Below are 22,274 nucleotides of genomic sequence, written 5' to 3'. Positions count from 1 at the left end.
ATCCAGGCAGGTTATGCATTTAAAAAGAGCTTGTGCCTTGTCCTCTGAAAAAGCTCTAGCCCAGATGTTAGAACCTAGTCGCAACAATTACAGCCCCCCACTTGTCATCTCAACGAGGAACAAGATAAGGTAACAACTCAGGTAACAACTATTTCACCTAATTACCAGTAGTAACTTAGCACCCTACTGTAACATGTTTCCAAAGTTTGTTGATCATGTTTGCTGAAAAACAACTGCCTGAAATTACTGCTTAAGATGTTTTCAGAATACAAGTTTCAGTGGACCTGTCAAACAATGTCCTGGGTTAAGAATGTGTGAACCAAGCCTAGAGCTGTCTGTTTAAGTAGCGTGTTTGCATTTTTTCAAACAAGAAGAATTTTGACCATCCCATCACTCAGTAAATTTCACCAGCATAACTCGTACTCACAACAGTCACTCTGAAGTCTTAGATCGGCACAGTATGGTTATCATTTGGAAAGCATTAGCAATTTCAAATTTGTCCAGATCAGAGAAGGCTAATCCTCACAGCCTTTGGAGGCCATAAGCAATTTCAACCAAGATTTGGCCTTTCCAGCCAAGAAGTCAAACACAGTGAGAAGGACGCCCGAACAGGGACTTGAACCCTGGACCCTCAGATTAAAAGTCTGATGCTCTACCGACTGAGCTATCCGGGCCCTGCTGTTTGAGTTCTTCTACCCTCGAAACAGGTCGGGCCTGTGACCACACACACACACACACACACACACACACACACACACACACACACACACACACACACACACACACACACACACACACACACACACACGTTCAACTTCTGAAACTCTTTGTTGATGAGAACTCCTGGTAGCTTGTTGGAAGAGACTCCTACAGATGCTGGTTGAAGAGACTCTTTCAGATGTGGATGGAGACTCTCTTGAGCTGTTAGTTGAAGAGAACTCTCCTGGAGTAGTTTGGTGATGAGAACTCTGAAGATGTTAAAAGAGACCTCTCATGGAGATGTTGGTAGATGAGACTCTGAGGGTGTTAAAAAGAGATCTCTCGCGATATGGATGGATGAGACTCATTCAAGATGTTAAAAGAGACTCAGTCAAAGACATTGATGGAAGAGAGCTTCTTGAAGATGTTGGTAGGGACTCACTCAGAGATGTTGATGGAAGACAGTTACTTGAAGATGTTGGTAGAGACTCACTGAGTTGTAAATGGATGAGATTCTTGGAGCCGTGGATGGATGAGACTCCCTCAGAGATGTTGATGGAAGAGAGCTCCTTGAAGATGTTGGTAGAGACTCAGTCGGAGATGTTGTCCAAGGATGTTGTCTGGACCGCATCCTTTTCTGGTGTTAACTTTGTGTAGCACCTTCCTCACATCCATTTCTGAAATGACCCATCTTTCCTCTTCTCCAGCTAGACCTGAGGGTTCATACTTATAGTTGTCCTGGTCTGTGCTGGTAACCTCAATCCATGAGTAGAAGATGTTCCATTCAACTATGTTACTTGCATGAACTATGTTACTTTCAGTATCAACTATGTTTTGACTGATTTTTTTGCATTGTAAATAATTAGAATGGTTCTTCTGATATCCTTCAGAGTATATTTTACATCCACACCGGTTGCACATTTGCATAGCATCTCTTAAAACTACCAAAATTATCTTTAAGACAGATTTATGATAAAAATGTTCCTGTCCTTAGTGACCATGCTGAGAATATCACATGGATAGCTGCAAAAAATATATATAATTCTTAAGATTCCTTGAAAAGAATCACTGTATATATGGGATGTGGAATGACCGTAAACCAGATGAGTGAGTAAATAAAATAAGGAAATACTAAGTCACGGGCATTTAAACAAACAAGATAAGGCTACGGGTAAATTTGTTGGAAGCTAAAGATGGACTAAATGTTCATCTTTTAATGTGACGGTGTAGTGTGGCGATCACAAAGTAGGTAGGTTAGCCAGTCACGCATTTTTAAATGTAAGCAAAAGTGTGTATTCCAGAGTTCTCCAGAACTCAGATATGAAAGGTACTGTCAGAGTGAGATGAAAATCATGGAGCACAGTAATTCTTTCCTCGAAAAATGGGTTGTATTGAGTGAAATGTTGACTGCTGTTTGCTGTTTATTTTCAGTTGGTACATTACATTAGATACTCGCTGTATACTTACATTACTTTGATTAACATGACGGATTTGCTAAATTCAGCTAGCTAGCAAATGGCAACTTAGTCAGTTATGGCCCAATACTCTAAATTCTTTCCCTGACAATAGTAAAATCAACATACTTGCACATATTTTATGCAAGACATCTACAATTTAGCAACATGTTTTACTTAATAATTATTAATTAAAACACTGTATTTACCACTTTGGGCTAGAGTCGCTCTATCCATTACCTTAAGGTTTTGCACTTGTCATTTGCCTGTCACAGTGCACACTGATGGCATGACAACCACAGGCAATTTCAACCAAGCTTTGGCTTTTCCAGCCAGGAAGACAAACCCAGCAAGCACCTAGTAGTTATAATACCCAAACAAGGACTTAAACCCTGGACCCTCAGATTAAAAGTCTGCTACTCTACCAACTGAGCTACCCAAGCCCTACCATAGAGTTTCTTTTACCCTCAAAAAAACAAGTCGGGCTATGGATAACTCACAAAAAGCAGCTTTATACCACCTTTGCCACTGATTGCCCATCATCTGACACGTATAATGACACAAAGGACTCATATAATCGATAAATGTGCGAAGTTAACCAAGAGAAAGTTGAACCTTGGTCCTATCACATCACAAGTAGCTAGGGAAGGGGAATCCAGCCTGGTTATGCATTTAAAGAGCTTGTGCCTTGTCCTCTGAAAAAGCTCTTGCCCAGATGTCAGAACCTAGTCGCAACAGTCACAGCCCCCCACTTGTCACCTCAACGAGGAACAAGCACGCGCTGCCAACTCTGTGCCATGATACTTTTTGGCCCCTTGACTGGGAAATCCAGATCAGAAGGTTGCGTGTTCAAATCTCGTCAGGGTCATGAAACTTGATCTTTTGCATTCACGCTGGTGTCGGGGGCTTTTCTGCTGAGACTTTTATATGGACTCGAATCTCTATGATGACCATCCGTGTTTTTGTCAGCCTAATGCTAAAAGGTAACATTGCTCAGGTAACAACTCTTTCACCTAATTACCAGTAGTAATTTTGCACCCTACTGTAACATGTTTCCAAAGTTTGTCAATCATGTTTGCTGAAAAAAAATTGCCTGAAAATGCTGCTTAAGATGTTTGCAGTTTCAGTGGACCTGTCAATGTCCTGAGTTAAGAATGTCTGAACCATAGAGTTGTCTGTTTAAGTAGCGTGTTTGCATTTTTTCAAACAAGAAGAATTTTGACCATCCCATCACTCAGTAAATTTCACCAACATAATTCATACTCACAACAGTCACTCTGAAGTCTAGATCAGCACAGTATGGTTATCATTTGGAAAGCATTAGCAATTCCAAAGTTTGTCCTCCAGATCAGAGAAGGCTAATCCTCACAGCCTTTGGAAGCCATAAGCAAATTCAACCAAGACTTGGCTTTTCCAAATTGAGAATGACACCCAAACAGGGACTTGGACCCTCAGATTAAAAGTCTGATGCTCTACCAAATGAGCTATAGTTCAATAGTCCCAATAAAATTTGCCCTCTGCACTGGATCAGAGAGGGCTAATCCCATCTGGATCCTGTGGCTTTCTACAATTTATTAATATAGTTTTCTTACGACATGGACACCAGATTGTTTGTCCCCTATTTTATGTTCAACAGCACTATTCAAGTATACAAACCAACACGGTGTAATCTTGGCTCTCTAACTCACAAAAAAGCAGCTTTATACCTTCACTGACTGCCCATAGCTCTTACACATATAAAGATACAAAGTACTCAAGTAACCTGTAAAATGGTGAAGTTAACCAAGAGAACGTTGAACCTTGGTCCTATCTAATAAGCTGTCCAGTCTCTAAATTGAACCATAAAGTTTTCTGTTTAACTACCGTGTTTGTATTTTCTTTTAGAACAAGAAGACTTTTGACCATACCATCAGTTTAGCCTGTCCATGTGGGCCATCCTCAACAGCAGCGAGTGATTTTCAGGTGATGAAACCTCCAAGCAGAAGTGGGGCATCAAGATGGATCAGGCAGGTATGGAGAGCAGAGGGAGACAGGATCATGGGAATGGGTGTAGAGAGAGAGAGACAGAGTTATGTTTGACTTCTTGGCTGGAAAAGCCAAATCTTGATTGAAATTGCTGATGGTTTCCAAATTCTATGCGGATTAGCCTTCTCTGATCAAGGGGATGAACTAAATGATACCCAAACTGTGCCAATCTAGAGTTCAGAGTGACTGTTGTGAGTATGAGTTATGGTGGTGAAGTTTATCAAGTGATGGGATGGTCAAAAGTCTTCTTGTCTGAAAAAATGCAAACACGCTACTTAAACAGATAACTCTACGATTCAAACATTCTTAACCCAGCACATTGTTTGACAGGTCCACTGAAACTTGTATTCTGAAAATGTCTTAAGTAGTATTTTCAGGCAAATTATTTTTCAGCAAGCACAATGGACAAACCTTGGAAACATATTACAGTAGGATGCTAAAGTACTACTGGTAATTAGGGGAAAGAGTTGTTACCTAAGCAATGTTACCTTTTAGCATGAGGTCTACAAAGATGGTCATCATAGAGATTCGAGTCCATATAAAGGACTCCCTCACCCACATGCATGTATGACAAAGAGCAAGCTTATGACCCCGATGTGATTTGAACACGCAACCTTCTGAGCTGGAGTCAGACGCGCTACCATTGTGCCATGATAATGGCATCATAACACAGAGTTGACAGCACATTCTTATCCTCTTTGAGGTGATAAAGACGCATTGAAATTCAGAGACAAGTGGTGGGCTGTGACTGTTGTGACTAGGTTCTGACATCTGGGCTACAACTTTTTCAGAGGACAAGGCACAAGCTCTTTAAATGCATAACCTGCCTGGAGTCCCCTTTCCAAGACAATAAGGAAGATTTTTCAAGAGCAAATGGCAGTTCTCACCTCAGTGTGTCAGTGTGAAGCGTGGACAACTTGTACCTGAAGCTCAAATTAGAGACTAGACAGCCTATGAGATAGGACCAAGGTTCAACTTTCTCTTTGAGTCCCAGCAGTGCCAGAATTTTTTGCTTTCAGATGTGTGTTGCATGTAGATATCAATTGCTGTCAACAGAATAACACTAAATTTAAGTTCTTTCAAATACTCATGACATGAATTCATGTCATAATTTGTGCTTACACATCCAAACCCCACACTGAAGAACAAATGGGCGGCAAGGTGGCACTGCTGCTGCGACCTGTGGAGTTGTCTGTTGCTACTTTGACCTTTGGTCGTGATTGCTACTGCTCTGACCTAAAACCTTTTTTTTTTTTTTTGCAATTTAAAAACATCTAAGGTATTTATGTTTTTCTCATCAGTCTGGGCCTTTTTTCCTGACTTTGTGCAAGGTTAGAGGCAAAAATTTGGAGGAGGAGTAGCAAAAAGTGGCAGTTAGATGTAAGCATTTTTTAGCATGTTATTGTTAAGATTTGTTCAAAAACACAGATTTGTTCATGAATGAAACACCACTGTTACACACTGGAAGCGACCAGACACAGCTGCCAATGTGCACATCATAGCCGCCTTTTCCCCATAGCCACAATAACTTAAACAAACTCAGAAAAAAAATTCAAATCAATAAATAAGCTGAGACCTAAGACATAGACATAATGATGCACTAGACCGGCTAACACAGAGCATATAACTGAAGATATTGGAGTTATTCTACAATTTTGGTTAAATTCCATGTCCAGTGATGATAATTATATTTTTACTTCAGAAATAGCCTATTTTACCAATTAAGGGAAAGTATATTATAATCTCACACACATATATTGTGCACCTTATGTTTCAGTTTGCTTGAAATTGCCTTAATGTTCCTCAATTGACAATTTTTGCAATGTCCATTTTTGAAGTGAGTGGGTCTTGAGTTCAAAATAATGAATAACGAAGTTAAACATTATATATATTTAATTAATTTGTAAAATCCAAATACTACACTATTTTTTTAGACTGATTTTGACTTTTAAGTGAAGAAAATATTTGATTTTACTCATGTCCACAAAAGTTCTGTCAACTATGTTACTAGGCAAAACAAAAAACATATGAATCAAGAGACAGGCAAAATGCCCAAAAATCAAAAAAGAAAGAACAACATACATGGGCAAAAGGCTTGGTAAAGTCAGCAGACAGACACAAACTGAGCATTTACTTCATGAAGAATGTAGTGAATGAAAGTCCCTTAATATAGTGTGTGTATATATGAAGGTGTATGATTGAAAATAGGTGTGTGATCAAACGTCTGGTGATTGGGAACAAGTAAATTGCCATGGTTTCTGGGAAGTGTAGTCTGGAGCGGCCATATTAGTAGGCCGTGGTGCATTCTGGGAAGTGGGGTTTGTGGTCCTGACAGTATAAAACCTGATGATCCATTTTAGGTTAGATCCTTCGGTATGTCTTCTGAAAAAGTGCTTCAAAGGAAGGGATAAGGCTCACAGAAAATTTCACCTTTAGTACAAAGGCGTTAACATGGTCAAAGTCACAAATTTGCTTAAATTTAAATAGTGACCTAGAAATTTATTCCACTGGGCAAGACAGAGGCGACGGTGGCAAGGAAAAACTCCCTGAGGAAGAAACCTAGAGAGGAACCAGACTCACTGAGTAGTGTGATTATACATTTTTCCACTTCTATAACTGTCAGATAGTGCTAATCATTTTAACTTGAGCATGAACACCATTAGAGGTTTAACTTTAGGTCTATCATGTCAAACTGAAGTTATTAACTGTTCGACGATGGAGACTTGAGTGTAAAGTGTTCTTAGCAATTGCAGTCTTTAGGCTAGCCAAGGAAGAACATCCACAGCCATCTAGGGTGTCTGTCTGGTACCATCCACAGTAATCTCATGGTGATCTTTAGGCTGTCCATGTGGGCCATCCTCGACAGCAGCGAGGGATTTTCAGGTGATGAAACCTCCAAGCAGAAGTGGGGCATCAGGATGGATCAGGCAGGTATGGAGAGCAGAAGGAGACATGATCATGGGAGTGGGCAGGGGGGGGGTTGCTCTTGTGTTGTAACGGTTTAAGAAGATGTACATTGTGGGCAGAGTGCAAACAGGGACTCCAGCAAGACTACTTGTGACAGCATAACTAAAAGGGAGAGCCATAATGTAACACAGACATGAGGAAGTCCTGGGACATAAAGCAGCCGGACACAAGAGAGAATGAGAAACATGGCAGTTGTGTTTGACTTCTTGGCTAGAAAAGCCAAATCTTGATAGAAATTGCTGATGGCTTCCAACTTCTATGAGGATTAGCCCTCTCTGATCCAGGGGATGAAATGAATGATACCCAAACTGTGCCAATCTAGAGTTCAGAGTGACTGTTGTGAGTATGAGTTACAGTGGTGAAGTATACCAAGTGATGGGATGGTCAAAAGTCTTCTTGTCTGAAAAAATGCATGAAAAAAATGTTACCTTTTAGCATGAGGTCGACAACGACATGGATGGTCATCATAGAGATTTGAGTCCATATAAAAGGCTCCCTCACCTGCATGTATATGAAAGAGCAAGCACTTGACCCCGACGTGATTTGAACACGCAACCTTCAGATCTGGAGTCAGACGCACTACCGTTGCGCCACGAGGTCCCATGCATGGGGAGGAATCCTGGTGGATTAGGCAATTCCTTACTTTCCATCTTAGAGGGAATGCTTTGTTGGCCACAGTTGGCAAAATGAAGCTGTTGCCTAAATTTAAGTTCTTACAAATACTCATGACATTAATTCATGTCATAATTTGTGCTTACACATCCCAACCCCACACTAACGTTCTGATTAACAAAGATTCGAAACATATGCTGAGTATCCTCAGAGGAATTGCTGTCAATCGTGGTTTGCTTTCACGTTGATTTCAATTGCTAGCAACAGAATTTTGGTGATATGTTAGTTAAGACTATTGCTGGAGATCAGATAGTATCTTTTATCTGCTGTGGCTTGTCTGCTGTTTAAAGATATATATCTTGACCTATGTTTGTGGTTGAGGATCCTAGCAAGCCTCAAATCAATGGTAGGAGCAGCATTCAGACACAAACAACATATATGCCCCTGTCATATCAGAACATGTGTAGAATGCCTATGTCTAAGCTATCTTTTTCTGAATCTGACACCACAAAATGTGCATTGCATCGCTGGATGAATAGCTACCTTGTCATCTAGGTCTGCATGCCAGAATGACTATCACTGTGCGTCTTGCCTGCGGCACTGCGTCTTGCCTGCGGCACTGCGTCTTGCCTGCGGCACTGCGTCTTGCCTGCGGCACTGCGTCTTGCCTGCGGCACTGCGTCTTAGTTGGTTAAAGTGCCTGTCTAGTAAGCAGGAGATCCTGGATTCAAATCCCTGCTGTATCTGATTTGTGTGAATATTTGGTTGGTGCAAGAGCAGTACCTTTTATAAAGGTACACTGGAAGGTGAATTCTAGGTTCAGCGTTGATGTCATTAAAAGCTTGTGGTTTCAGATCTTGTTAGACTTGTTTGCTTTCAGTTGTATGTTGCATGTAGATTTCAATTGCTATCAATCGAATATACAGGCAAATCCTATGCCTTCCATGAATTTGCAAGAACCTGAGATGAAATGTAGCTTGTGCCATGGAGAATTCCTCTCGTCTCACACGCAGGGAAAGCAAAACTTCTTAGAATCACCAAGAAACTTTATTACAAAGGTAAACCTAAGCAATAAAGGAGCTCGAGAGTGAACACTGTTACTGTTGCCCATACTGTTGCCCAGAAGATCACAAATGTAATTATTGCATGCCTCAGTGATGTCAATATGTCAACTTAGCCAAATTACATTTCATATAAAGTTTACTTTGTTTCACAGTTTGTTCAGGTGTATATAGTCCCCTCCAAAAGTACTGGAATTGCAAGGCCAATTCTTTTGTTTTTGCTATAGACTGAATACATTTTGGTTTGAGATCAAAAAGATAAATATGAGATGATTTTGTCATGAGATGATGAGTTGCATATCCCTTTCTAGCAATAACTGCATCAAGCCGGTGACCCACTGACATCACAAAACTGTCGCATTTTTCTTTTGTGCTGCTTTTCCAGGCTTGTACTGCAGCTTTTTTTACTTGTTTGTTTTGGGGAGTTTCTCCCTTCAGTCTCCTCATCAGGAGGTGAAATGCTGCTCAACTGGGTTAAGGTCTGGTGACTGACTTGGCCAGCCTAAAACCTTCCACTTTTTCCCCCTGATGAAGTCCTTTGTTGTGTCGGGCAGTGCTTTTTGGGTCATTGTCTTGCTGCATGATGAAGTTCCTCCTAATTAGATTGGATGCATTTCTCTGTAAATTGGAAAACAGAATGTTTCTGTAGACTTCTGAATTCATTCTGCTGCTATCAGCATGAGTTACATCATCAATAAAGATTAGTGAGACTGTTCCAGATGCAGCTATGCAAGCCATAACACTACCTCCACCGTGTTTGACTGATTCAATTCAATTCAATTTTATTTGTATAGCGCTTTTAACAATGGACATTGTCACAAAGCAGCTTTACAGAAATAAATGGATTCACAAAGAAAATATATTGTAAATATGTGAATTTATCCCTAATGAGCAAGCCAGAGGCGACGGTGGCAAGGAAAAACTCCCTGAGATGATATCAGGAAGAACCCTTGACAGGAACCAGGCTCAAAAGGGAACTCACCCTCATCTGGGCGCAACGGATAGTGCGATTATAAATAAATTCCTTCTATTATTGTGTACTATATGGACAAATAGTGCAATTGTGCAACTAATAAATTAATCACAGTTTTTGCAAGAAGTCCGGCTGGTTAAAATCTATCCACTGTCCACTCATGGAGTCCTGAGTACGAAGGTGTTCCTGGCAACTGCAGCCCCAAAGCCACTACAGCAATCGCAGTCCCAGGCCATTACAGTACAGCTCACAGTATGTGATCCCCAAGCCATCTCCACAGCCCCCAGGTAGGACTATCCCCACCAAACCAAATGGTTCTTCAGACCGTCCATATGGGGCCGCCCCCAGCAGCAGCGAGCGAACTCAACCAATGAGAACTCCAACCAGAAGTAGGGCATCAGAATGGGTCAAGCAGCAAGGAGGAGCAGAAGGGGCATCAGGCAGCGAGGAGGAGCAGAAGGGGTCAGGATCACTTGCATCTCAGAAGTAGCATGTGTAGACTGATGAGCTTCTATGTTTTGGATCATGAGCAGATCCATTCTTTCTCCACGCTTTGGCCTTTCCATCACTTTAGTACAGGTTAATCTTGGTTCCTGAACTTTTGTGGATCATCTCTGTATTTCTTTGTGAATTCCAATCAGGCCTTCTGATTATTACTGCTGATGAGTGGTCTGCACCTTGCGGTATGGCCTGTATATTTCTACACTTTTTTATTTCTGTATGTCTCCTTCAAATGGTTGATTGTAATACCTTCACCTCTGACAATGTTTCTGTCATCAACTGCTGTTGTTTTACTTGGCTGACCTGTTCCATGTCTGGTTGCTAGTACCCCAGTGGTTTCTTTCTTTTTCAGGACATTCCAATTTGTTTTATGTGCTTGTATTATGGATCTGATCAATTTTCCCTCGATTTTTCAGAGGATAAGGCACAAGGTCTTTAAATGCATAACCTGCCTGGAGTCCCCTTTCCAAGATAATAAGGGAGATTTTCAAGAGCAAATGGCAGTTCTCAACTCATTTTGTGAGTGTGAAGTGTGGACAACTTGTACCTGAAGCTCAACTTAGAGACTAGACAGCCTATGTGATAGGACCAATGTTCAACTTTCTCTTTGAGTCCCAGCAGTGCCAGAATTTTTTGCTTTCTGATGTGTGTTGCATGTAGATATCAAATGCTGTCAACAGAAAAACACCTGTCTAATAAACAGGAACAAGCAAACACTATTCTGTCCATGAATTTGGAAGAACCTGAGATAAAGCACCATGCAACACACGGGCAGTGGCTCTGTGGCGCAATGGATAGCGCGTTGGACTTCTAGGCTTAGTGTTGAAGTTATTCAAAGGTTGTGGGTTCGAGTCCCACCAGAGTCATTTCTCATAAGTGTTGCTTGTTAGTTTCTTCTATACTAGGCAGGGTGTCTGAGAAGAATCCTGGTGGATTAGACAATTCCCTACTCTCCATCTTAGATGGAATGCTTTGTTGGCCCCAGTTGGCAAAATGAAGTTGTTGCCTAAACCTAAGTTCTTACAAATACACATGACATGGATTCATGTCATAATTTGTGCTTACACATCCCAACCCCACAGTAACGTTCTGGTTTGTGCCCTCTGTGCAATTGCTGTCAATTGTTGATTGTTGTATATGTAGTGTATATGTGTATGTGGTGCTGTGGCTTAGTTGGTTAAAGCGTCTGTCTAGTAAACAGGAGATCCTGGGTTCGAATCCCAGCAGTGCCTGGTGTGTGATTACTTGGTTGGTGCAAGAGAAGTACCTTTTATAAAGCCAAGAAACACCACACAAGTAAGCCAAGAAGGGGCACACTGGAAGGTGAATTCTAGGTTTAGCATTGATGTTATTAAAAGCTTGTGGGTTCAGATCTTGTTAGACTTGTTTGCTTTCAGATGTGTGTTGCATGTAGATTTCAACTGCTATCAACAGAAAAGTGCCTGTCTAATAAACAGGTAAATCCTATGCCTTCCATGAATTTGCAAGAACCTGAGATGAAATGTAGCTTGTGCCATGGAGAATTCCTCTCGTCTCACACGCAGGGAAAGCAAAACTTCTTAGAATCATCAAGAAACTTTATTACAAAGGTAAACCTAAGCAATAAAGGAGCTCGAGAGTGAACACTGGAGAACACTGTCCTCTTACATGATCTAACCCTAGGCCGCGGAGACCGCACCAGATCAAGCTGACCTCGGAGATCGAACTTCCCTCCTTATTGATTTTTGACGCTCATATGTAGGCCACGGTTCAACGTCCCTTCCTCAGTTACATAAAGACCAACATTATGAAATGGATAATATGCAATATAAAATACATAATATGAAAATATAAAATGTATTTTCAGATTATTTTTCCACAATCCCCCCTTTGATCAATCTATCAATCACAATAATTTCTCTAATCAGTAATAATCAGATTGCTAATGAATGGATAATTCATACCACATCAAAATATTGGAATGGCAAGGCCAATTCTTTTGTTTTTGCTATACACTGAATTCATTTGGGTTTGAGATCAAAAGATAAATATGAGATGATTTTGAGATGATGTTGTCATGAGATGATGAGTTGCATATCCCTTTCTTGCAATAACTGCATCAAGCCGGTGACCCACTGACCACCAATCTGTTGCATTTTTCTTTTGTGCTGCTTTTCCAGGCTTGTACTGCAGCTTTTTTCACTTGTTCTTTGCTTTGGGGGGTTTCTCCCTTCAGTCTCCTCATCAGGAGGTGAAATGCTGCTCAACTGGGTTCAGGTCTGGTGACTGACTTGGCCAGCCTAAAATCTTCCACTTTTTCCCCCTGATGAAGTCCTTTGTTGTGTCAGGCAGTGCTTTTTGGGTCATTGTCTTGCTACATGATGAGGTTCCTCCCAACTAGATTGGATGCATTTCTCTGTAAATTGGAAGACAGTTTGTTTCTATAGACTTTTGAATTCATTCTGCTGCTACCATTATGAGTTACATCATCAATAAAGATTAGTGACACTGTTCCATAAGCAGCCATGCAAGCCATGACACTACCTCCACCGTGTTTGACTGATGAGCTTCTATGTTTTGGATCATGAGCAGATCCATTCTTTCTCCACACTTTGGCCTTTTCATCACTTTAGTACAGGTTAATCTTGGTTCCTGAACTTTTGTGGATCATCTCTGTATTTCTTAGTGAATTCCAATCTGTCTTTCTGATGATTACTGCTGCTGAGTGGTTTGCATCTTGTGGTATGGCCTCTATATTTCTGCACTTTTTTATTTCTGTAGTCTCTTTCGAATGGTGGATTGTAATACCTTCACCTCTCACAATGTTTCTGTCATGGACTGGCCAACTGCTGTTGTTTTACTTGGCTGACCTGTTCCATGTCTGGTTGTTAGTACACCAGTGGTTTCTTTCTTTTTCAGTACATTCCAATTTGTTGTATGGGCTATGCCCAATGCTTGTGTAATGGATCTGATTGATTTTCCCTTTTTTCTCAGCTTCACAATGGCTTGCTTTTCTCCCATAGAAAGCTCTCTGGTCTTCATGTTGGTTTAACCTTTTTAAGAAAAATTCAGTCTTCACAGGTGAAACCTAGGGCTCAAACAAACAGTAGGCATTCAAAGCTGTTAATATTTTAAACAATCAATTTAACAGGGCACAATTGGGCAGCAAGGAACACCTATCATGCTCTTGTTCCAATATTTTTGCTCACTTGAAAAAATGGGTGAGTTCAAACAAAAGCTGCCATGTTCTAAGTTGTTTAACACATCTGGATGTAAATATGAGGAAATGAAAGCTGAAATTCAGATCTGTCCTCTCATACTAAACATGTGATCTCAAACTCTAATGTCTTCAATGTATAGGGAAAGCAATTGAAGTTGCCTTGCTGTTCCAATACTTTCAGAGGGGACTATATGGGTGAGGTGCTACTCCTAGTAAAGGTCTTGTCCCTTGTCATGAAAATACCTTTTGCAATTGTCTGCAAATGTCCCAAAAGTATGCAAAATCAGTCACTTTTTGGAAATAGTCTCTTAATAAACCCAACATACCTTTCATTCATCTTCTTCTGCCCCTTATGATTTTACACCGTGTAGAGAGGCTTGTTGGAGTACAGAGAAGAAATTACTGACGCTTTCCTCTGTCCTCTGTTTGTGTCTTTAGGTGCTCGATTGCCTCACTCAGAGACATACCAGGCTCTTCTGCTGGGCTGTGGTGGCTGATGTGGATCCACGTGTTCAGTCCGTCTACCTTAACTGCTGTAGCCATTGCTAGGCTTACCTTGTATGGTCCTTGGACCCTTAGCTCAGGCTCCTTTCTCTTGTATACCTTCACGTAGACCCAGTCACCTGGCACCATACGTATGTCAGGGGGTTTTAACCCTTTCCAGTTGGGCTGACCCCAAAATGTTTGCTCCAATCAGCAGGATCTTGAGGCAGGGTGTAAACTGTATTCTCCTCCTCTGGCACTAATTAACATAGTGGTCTCTGAGTTATGTGCTTTTCAAACTTTCCACAAGTCAAAGTTAGACTTTGGTTATGAATTTTGTAACATGAATATGACACTGTACTCAAATTTACTTTATCACAACTCTTAGGAAATTACACAACGATCACACACATACCAAACATCACATATCTGCTGTTATTGATACACTCATTAATGCTATTATACCTGTTAAATGGTCAAAAGCATCATAATGACCTGGTGACTAAAGGCATGATGCATATAAGAAATGACATTAAAAAAAGCAATGAGTTTTCAAGCTACGGTGCATCATCTTAAAATTCATTGTCCTTACAGGAGATGTAAAATAACCTTATGCAGTCTGTTAATGCTCGGTTCTGTGGAATGTGTGAAGGTTGGTGAATTTTGTGTTCCATCAGGTTCCTTGGGTGAGTCACCCCCCTTTTTCCTGTAGTTATCAGTTTTACCATCCTGTAGGGTGAGCCATCTGGTCTTGGCCAACAACCTAAATCAGTGAGTTTGAAAGAGGCTCTTCTTGGCTGAGAGGGTTTGTTCACAGGACAGTTGTGACCAGAAGCAACCAGCAATCAGTAAACAAGTGGTAATTAACTTGGCTCCACAAAGTCTGGGAGCAGGATTCAAAGTTTGATGGCTTCCTTGCTGCCTGTTCACTTAAGATCCTACAACTTCTTCTAAGTAAGCCTTCTCATCAATGTTGGTGATGAGGTCTATCGCCACTGTGTTGTCAGTGAACTTCACCAGCCCGTTGGAGCTGTGTGTGGCCGTGCAGTCACTGGTGTAGAGGGAGTACAGCAGGGGGCTCAGGACGCAGCCCTGAGGAGCTCCAGTGCCAAGGTTGAGCGTGGAGGAGGTGTGGTTTCCCATCCTGACCACCTGGGGGCATCTGGTCATGAAGTCCAGAATCCAGTGGCAGATGGAGGAGTTTAGTCCCAGATCCTGGAGCTTTATGAAGAGTTGTGAGGGGACGATGGTGTCAAAGGCTGTGCTGTAATCCACAAACAGCATTCGCGCATAGTTTCCTTTCCTCTGGTCCAGGTGGGAGAGGGCAGCGTGTAAGGTGTAGTTGATGGCATCATCTGTGGACCTATTGGACCTGTATGCAAACTGTAATGGGTCTAGGCAGTTGGGGAGGAGGGAGCAGATGTAGTTTCTAACCAGCTTTTCAAAGCAATTCAACACTAGAGAAGTCAGGGCTACAGGACAGTAGTCATTCAGGGAGGCAGGACGGGCGATTTTGGGGACATGAATAAAGGTGGAGGACATGAAATATGTGGGGACAACACTCTGGTTGTGGGAGAGGTTAAAAATCGTGGTAAAGACTGGTGCTAGTTGGTTAGCACAGACTTTTAGCACACCTCCAAGGATCCTGTCTGGACCGCATTAATAACAATTATTAATTAACAATTAACAATTATTAATAACATTGTATTTACCACTTTGAGCTAGAGTTGCTAGAGTTGTCATTTGCCTATCACAGTGCACACTGATGGCATGATAACCATAGGCAATTTCAACCAAGCTTTGGAAAGTTGAACCTTGGTCCTATCACATAGGCTGTCTCGTCTCTAAGTTGAGTTCAGGTACGAGTTGTCCATGCTTCACACTCACACACTGAGGTGAGAACTGCCATAGGCTCTTGAAAATCTCCGTTAAAATCTTGGGAAGGGGAATCCAGGCAGGTTATGCATTTAAAAAGAGCTTGTGCCTTGTCCTCTGAAAAAGCTCTAGCCCAGATGTTAGAACCTAGTCGCAACAATCACAGCCCCCCACTTGTCATCTCAACGAGGAACAAGATAAGGTAACAACTCAGGTAACAACTATTTCACCTAATTACCAGTAGTAACTTAGCACCCTACTGTAACATGTTTCCAAAGTTTGTTGATCATGTTTGCTGAATTGCCTGAAAATACTGCTTAAGATGTTTTCAGAATACAAGTTTCAGTGGACCTGTCAAACAATGTCCTGGGTTAAGAATGTGTGAACCAACCATAGAGCTGTCTGTTTAAGTAGCGTGTTTGCATTTTTTCAAACAAGAAGAATTTTGACCATCCCATCACTCAGTAAATTTCACCAGCATAACTCGTACTCACAACAGTCACTCTGAAGTCTTAGATCGGCACAGTATGGTTATCATTTGGAAAGCATTAGCAATTCCAAAGTTTGTCCTCCAGATCAGAGAAGGCTAATCCTCACAGCCTTTGGAAGCCATAAGCAATTTCAACCACGATTTGGCCTTTCCAGCCAAGAAGTCAAACACAGTGAGAAGGACGCCCGAACAGGGACTTGAACCCTGGACCCTCAGATTAAAAGTCTGAAGCTCTACCGACTGAGCTATCCGGGCTCTACTACAGGCCTTCTTCTACCCTGGACATGGACACCAGAGTGTTTGTCCCCTATTTTATGTTCAACAGCACTATTCAAGTATACAAACCAACACAGTGTAATCTTGGCTCTGTAACTCACAAAAAAGCAGCTTTATACCTCCACTGACTGCCCACAGTCTTACACATATAAAGACACAAAGTACTCGAGTAACCTGTAAAATGGTGAAGTTAACCAAGAGAACGGTGAACCTTGGTCCTATCTAATAAGCTGTCCAGTCTCTAAATTGAACAATAAAGTTTTCCGTTTAACTACCGTGTTTGTATTTTCTTTTAGAACAAGAAGACTTTTGACCATACCATCACTTGGAAAATGTTACCAGCATAACTCTTCTTTATAACAGTCACTCTAAAGTTTTATCTTGCTTGAAGGAATGCCTTGCTTGTCATGGTATGGGAATCATTTGAAAAGCATCAGCATTTTCAACCAAGTTTGGCTATTCTGCACAAGGAGACCAAATGACTAACAAACACATCTATTCCACCTACAAACAGGGACTTAAACCATGGACCATCAGATTAAAATTCTGATGCGCTACCGGCTGAGCTTTCCAGGCTCCGCTGTTATTTTTTTTTTGTTTTTTTTTTACTGTCAAAACAGTTCAGGCCTTTGGGCACAAATTTTCAACGGTTTCCTCTGATTACATGATAAATGAGGATCCAATGAGGATGATAAACAGAGCGAGGAGCAAACCCGGCAGAGTCTCTTAAGCAGGTCGCAAAACTTTGATTAGTGGATCATAGAGGTGCAAAAGCTGGAGATGGAGGCTTTGCAGGAACCTGTCTGTATGTGGAGTCTCAGAGCGAGTGTGATTTCCTTGTGATGTCGAGCAGTGAGAACTTCTGAAACTCGTGGTTGATGAGAACTCCTGGTGGCTTCTTGGAAGAGACTCCTACAGATGCTGGTTGAAGAGACTCTTTCAGATGTGGATGGAGACTCTCTTGAGCTGTTAGTTGAAGAGAACTCTCCTGGAGTAGTTTGGTGATGAGAACTGTTAAAAGAGACCTCTCATGGAGATGTTGGTAGACGAGACTCTGAGGGTGTTAAAAAGAGATCTCTAGCGATATGGATGGATGAGACTCATTCAAGATGTTAAAAGAGACTCACTCAAAGACATTGATGGAAGAGAGTTTCTTGAAGATGTTGGTAGAGACTCACTGAGTTGTAAATGGATGAGACTCTTGGAGCCGTGGATGGATGACACTCCCTCAGAGCTGTCAATGGATGAGAACTCCTTGAAGATGTTGGTAGAGACTTCCTCAGGGATGCTGATGGAAGAGAGCTCCTTGAAGATGTTGGTAGAGACTCAGTCGGAGATGTTGTCCAAGGATGTTGTCTGGACCGCATCCTTTTCTGGTGTTAACTGGTGTTATCCTTTTCTGGTGTTAACTTAAAATCTTGGGAAGGGGAATCCAGGCAGGTTATGCATTTAAAAAGAGCTTGGGCCTTGTCCTCTGAAAAGCTCTAGCCCAGATGTCAGGACCTAGTCGCAACAATCACAGCCCCCCACTTGTCATCTCAACGAGGAACAAGAATGCACAAGGTAACATTGCTCAGGTAACAACTCTTTCACCTAATTACCAGTAGTAACTTAGCGCCCTATTGTAACATGTTTCCAAAGTTTGTTGATCATGTTTGCTGAAAAACAACTGCCTGAAAATACTGCTTAAGATGTTTTCAGAATACAAGTTTCAGTGGACCTGTCAAACAATGTCCTGGGTTAAGAATGTGTGAACCAACCATAGAGCTGTCTGTTTAAGTAGCGTGTTTGCATTTTTTCAAACAAGAAGAATTTTGACCATCCCATCACTCAGTAAATTTCACCAGCATAACTCGTACTCACAACAGTCACTCTGAAGTCTTACATCAGCACAGTATGGTTATGATTTGGAAAGCATTAGCAATTCCAAAGTTTGTCCTCTAGATCAGAGAAGGCTAATCCTCACAGCCTTTGGAAGCCATAAGCAATTTCAACCAAGATTTGGCCTTTCCAGCCAAGAAGTCAAACACAGTGAAAGGACGCCCGAACAGGGACTGGACCCTCAGATTAAAAGTCTGATGCTCTACCGACTGAGCTATCCAGGCCCTATGGCATGTGTTGATCGTGGATCAGATCTGGTCCTTGTAGCATTCAATAATTTATTAATATACCTTTCTTAGAAAATGGATTCTGGCTCTGTATAACTCGCAAAAAGCATATCTGTACCGCCTTTGCCCATCATCTGACACATATAATGAAATAAAGGAGTCATATAAATGGTAAATGTGTGAAGTTAACCAAGAGAAAGTTCAACCATGGTCCTATCACATAGGCTGTCTAGTCTCTAAGTTGAGTTCAGGTACAAGTTGTCCACGCTTCACACTCACACACTGAGGTGAGAACTGCCAGTTACTCTAGAAAATTTGACTTAATATCTTGGGAAGGGGAATCCAGGCAGGTTATGCATTTAAAGAGCTTCACAAGATTGTGGAGTATCTGCACCGAAGCATAGTGGTGGCTGAACAACTCAGCACCAGCTGGGTTTACCAGAGTTAAAGCTCAAACAAGGCTGCCCAGCCTGATGGAACTCCACATTTTTGGATTTTAGGGATGCTGTCATTAGCACATTGGCTCCGGTAAACCCCAGACTGCACACACTAACTCAGGAAGAGTGCGAAGAAATGGAAGAAGCCTATAAGGCTTTAAAACCTTTTGAAGAAGTCACTATTAACATTAGCTGTGTAGAACCGGCATATATTTACCGCAGTATGTAGTAATGCTGTTGGGGAGGAGCTACCCTCCCAAGTTACCATTCACACGTAGACGATATCTAGGGCAAAGGTTGTATCTAAGATAACTAGAAAAAAATTGTGTGGTGTAGGAACAGCTCCTGCAATCTGGAAATGAAGTGAACAGAAATGAATATGAGACTTCAATATTATTGTTGAAATATTATTATTGTTGCATCAATACTGCATATTTTTTATAACAATTTTAAAATATTAAACAAATTATTTAAAAAAATATATACAATTGTAAAAAAAATTTACAATCAATTCTATGGTTCTTTCTCTTTAGCTATGTGACTGCCTCAAAGGTGATCCTATCCTATCCGTTACCAGTGCCAATCCAGAAGAACTGGAGAATGAGTTGTCAAACTACTTGAATAGACTAAGTTCTATACATCAGTGTATCACCAGGTGAAGGAAGCCAACAGATCTCACAAAGAACCTGTGAAGCCTGAGAACCTGCCCAAGCCAGATGACTGGGTCTACATGAAGGTGCACAAGAGAAAGTGGGCTGAGCCAAGGGTCCAAGGACCATACAAGGTAAGCCTAGCAATGGCTACATCAGTTAAGGCAAACGGACTGAACGTGTGGATTCACATCAGCCACTGCAGCCCAGCAGAAGAGCCTGGTATGTCTCTGAATAAGGCAATCGAGCACTTAAAGACACAGAGAACAGAGGACAGAGTGATGTGCGAGTAACCTCTCCTCTGACCTCCAATGAGCTTCTCTACGTGGTGTAAAATCACAAGGGGCAGAAGAAGACAAATGAAAGGTACAATGTGTTTATTAAGAGACTATTTGGCACAAAGTGACTGATTTTGCATATTACATATGAACCATAACAAACTGTGAAACAAAGTAAACTTTATATGAAGTGTAATTTGAGTAAGTTCACATACTGACTTCACTGCGGCATGCAATAATTACATTTGTCTTCTGGGCGATAGTATTTTTTTAACAAACAAAATAAGCCTTAGAGTAACCCACTATAACAATCAATCAATCAATCAATCAATAAAAGTCCAGGAATAGACAGATTTCCTAGATTCTTATCCATCTCCTGGAGATTGTAAGTCACCCGAACCAACATCAGATAGGGGAAAACCAGAGATGGGATTTGCCTAACTAGAACCCCTTAATTGGGTCCACTGAAACAAACGCATAACGTAACACTGATCCTTTTCCTAGAAGATTATAAATATGTTTCTGTCTAATTATTAAGTAAGTAGTTAAGCTTTAGAGGATGGATAATAATCTTTAATCATGTGATCCACAACTTATTAAGCAATGCTATGCTCATTTAAGTGTTGTAGTCCTCTGCTGAACCCAGGTGTTGAATACACGATTGTGCACAAAGCACAACTTTGATTGGAATTATGAAAGGGGTTTTTCGCCTGTCTCTGGGGAATGAGGGGACACAAAGTTATTATTTAATCTTTGACCAAGGATCACTTTGGTACGAATCATCCCTTTATTAGCATTCTGATTATTACTGATTAGGGAAATTATTGTAATAGATAGATTGATCAAAGGGGGATTGTGGAAACTAATCAGAAAATACATTTTATGTTTTCATATCACCTATTTTATACTGCATATAATCCATTTTATAATGTCGGTCTTTATGTAACTCTGGAAGGGACACTGAACCCTGGCCTACATGTGAAGGGCAACGTGAGATGAGAAAAACAAGTTCATTATTATCAAATGGCGTTACTTCCTAGGACTTAGAGCAGAGTGTGCACATCAGTATCAGAAAAAGAGTAGAACAAACACATTCCATCACCAGGGCAGGCTCCAGTAAGTCTGTCTAATAAATTTAGTTTGTACAAGGCTATACAGAGGACTGCTTAAGATGAAGAGAAGTAAAAGCCTTGATAGATTAACAGGCAGGACTCACAATACACATGCAAGAGGTACATGCATGAAAAATTGATAAGGAGGGAATTGAGACCTCTCCGAGGTCAGCTTTATCTGGTGCGGTCTCAGCGGCCTTGGCTGCTTTAGATAACATAAATGGCAAATGGGTGACATCAAGGGATGGGGAGACATCCAGTGGTGATAAAGAGAGTTAGAGTGAGGCAAATATATCCTGTCCTCGGGGCTTTTTAGATCATGAACTATGATCAACTTTCAGTGTTCGCTCTCGAGACTGACCTTGTTTATTGCTTAGGTTTACCTTTGTAATAAAGTTTCTTTCTGATTCTACGAGGTTTTTGTTTCCTTGTTTATCCTCAAAGCTAAGTGTGAGATGAGAAGAATTCTCCATGACACAAGCCACAGCAGATAAAAGATCTGACCTCTGGCCATAGTCTTAATAAACATATCACCAAAAATTTATTGATAGCAATTGAAAACAACATGCAACACATGTCTGAAAGCAAATGACTGTTGACAACAATTCCTCTGAGGGTGCTCAGCATATGTTTCTAATCTTTGCTAATCACAATGTTAGTGTGTGGTTTGCATGTGTAAGCACAAATTATGGCATGAATCCATGTCACGAGTATTTGTAGGAACTTAAATTTAGGCAACAGCTTCATTTTACCAACAAAGCATTGCATCTAAGATGGAAAGTAGGGAATTGCCTAATCCACCAGGATTCCCCACCATGGAATTCTTCTCAGACACCCTGTCTGGTATAGAAGAAATTAACAAGCAACACACATGTGGAAGCAAACTACCCTGGTGGGACTCAAACCCACAACCATTGAATAGCACCAATACTGAGCCTAGAAAGGCCAATACACCATCCACTGCACCACAGAGCCCAAATTAGAGCCCTGGCATGTTGTTTCATCTCAGGTTCTAGCAACTTCATGGAAGGCACAGTGCTTGCAATCACAGAAGAGTCCCTGTTTTTAGGCAGG

At 41.2% G+C, this 22,274-nt stretch overlaps 5 non-coding genes across 5 annotated transcripts; 2 read left to right on the top strand and 3 right to left on the bottom strand.

The window, feature by feature from the left end:
- Positions 1 to 601: 601 nt before the first annotated feature.
- trnak-uuu (transfer RNA lysine (anticodon UUU)) lies at positions 602 to 674 on the bottom strand. The gene has a single exon. It is a non-coding gene; the product is annotated as a tRNA-Lys (tRNA).
- Positions 675 to 7,673: 6,999 nt separating this feature from the next.
- trnaw-cca (transfer RNA tryptophan (anticodon CCA)) lies at positions 7,674 to 7,745 on the bottom strand. Its single transcript has one exon. It is a non-coding gene; the product is annotated as a tRNA-Trp (tRNA).
- A 3,323-nt stretch (positions 7,746 to 11,068) lies between these two features.
- On the top strand, positions 11,069 to 11,158 carry trnar-ucu (transfer RNA arginine (anticodon UCU)). Its single transcript is given in 2 exon segments — positions 11,069 to 11,105; positions 11,123 to 11,158. It is a non-coding gene; the product is annotated as a tRNA-Arg (tRNA).
- Positions 11,159 to 11,450: 292 nt separating this feature from the next.
- On the top strand, positions 11,451 to 11,524 carry trnat-agu (transfer RNA threonine (anticodon AGU)). The gene has a single exon. It is a non-coding gene; the product is annotated as a tRNA-Thr (tRNA).
- A 4,997-nt stretch (positions 11,525 to 16,521) lies between these two features.
- Positions 16,522 to 16,594, bottom strand: trnak-uuu (transfer RNA lysine (anticodon UUU)). The gene has a single exon. It is a non-coding gene; the product is annotated as a tRNA-Lys (tRNA).
- Between the last annotated feature and the right edge of the window lie 5,680 nt (positions 16,595 to 22,274).

This window comes from Pangasianodon hypophthalmus, chromosome 5, assembly GCF_027358585.1.
Source record: "Pangasianodon hypophthalmus isolate fPanHyp1 chromosome 5, fPanHyp1.pri, whole genome shotgun sequence".
NCBI lineage: Eukaryota > Metazoa > Chordata > Actinopteri > Siluriformes > Pangasiidae > Pangasianodon > Pangasianodon hypophthalmus.
The sequence above is the reverse complement of the archived record's forward strand: the minus strand, read 5'-3'. Positions and strand labels throughout refer to the sequence as shown.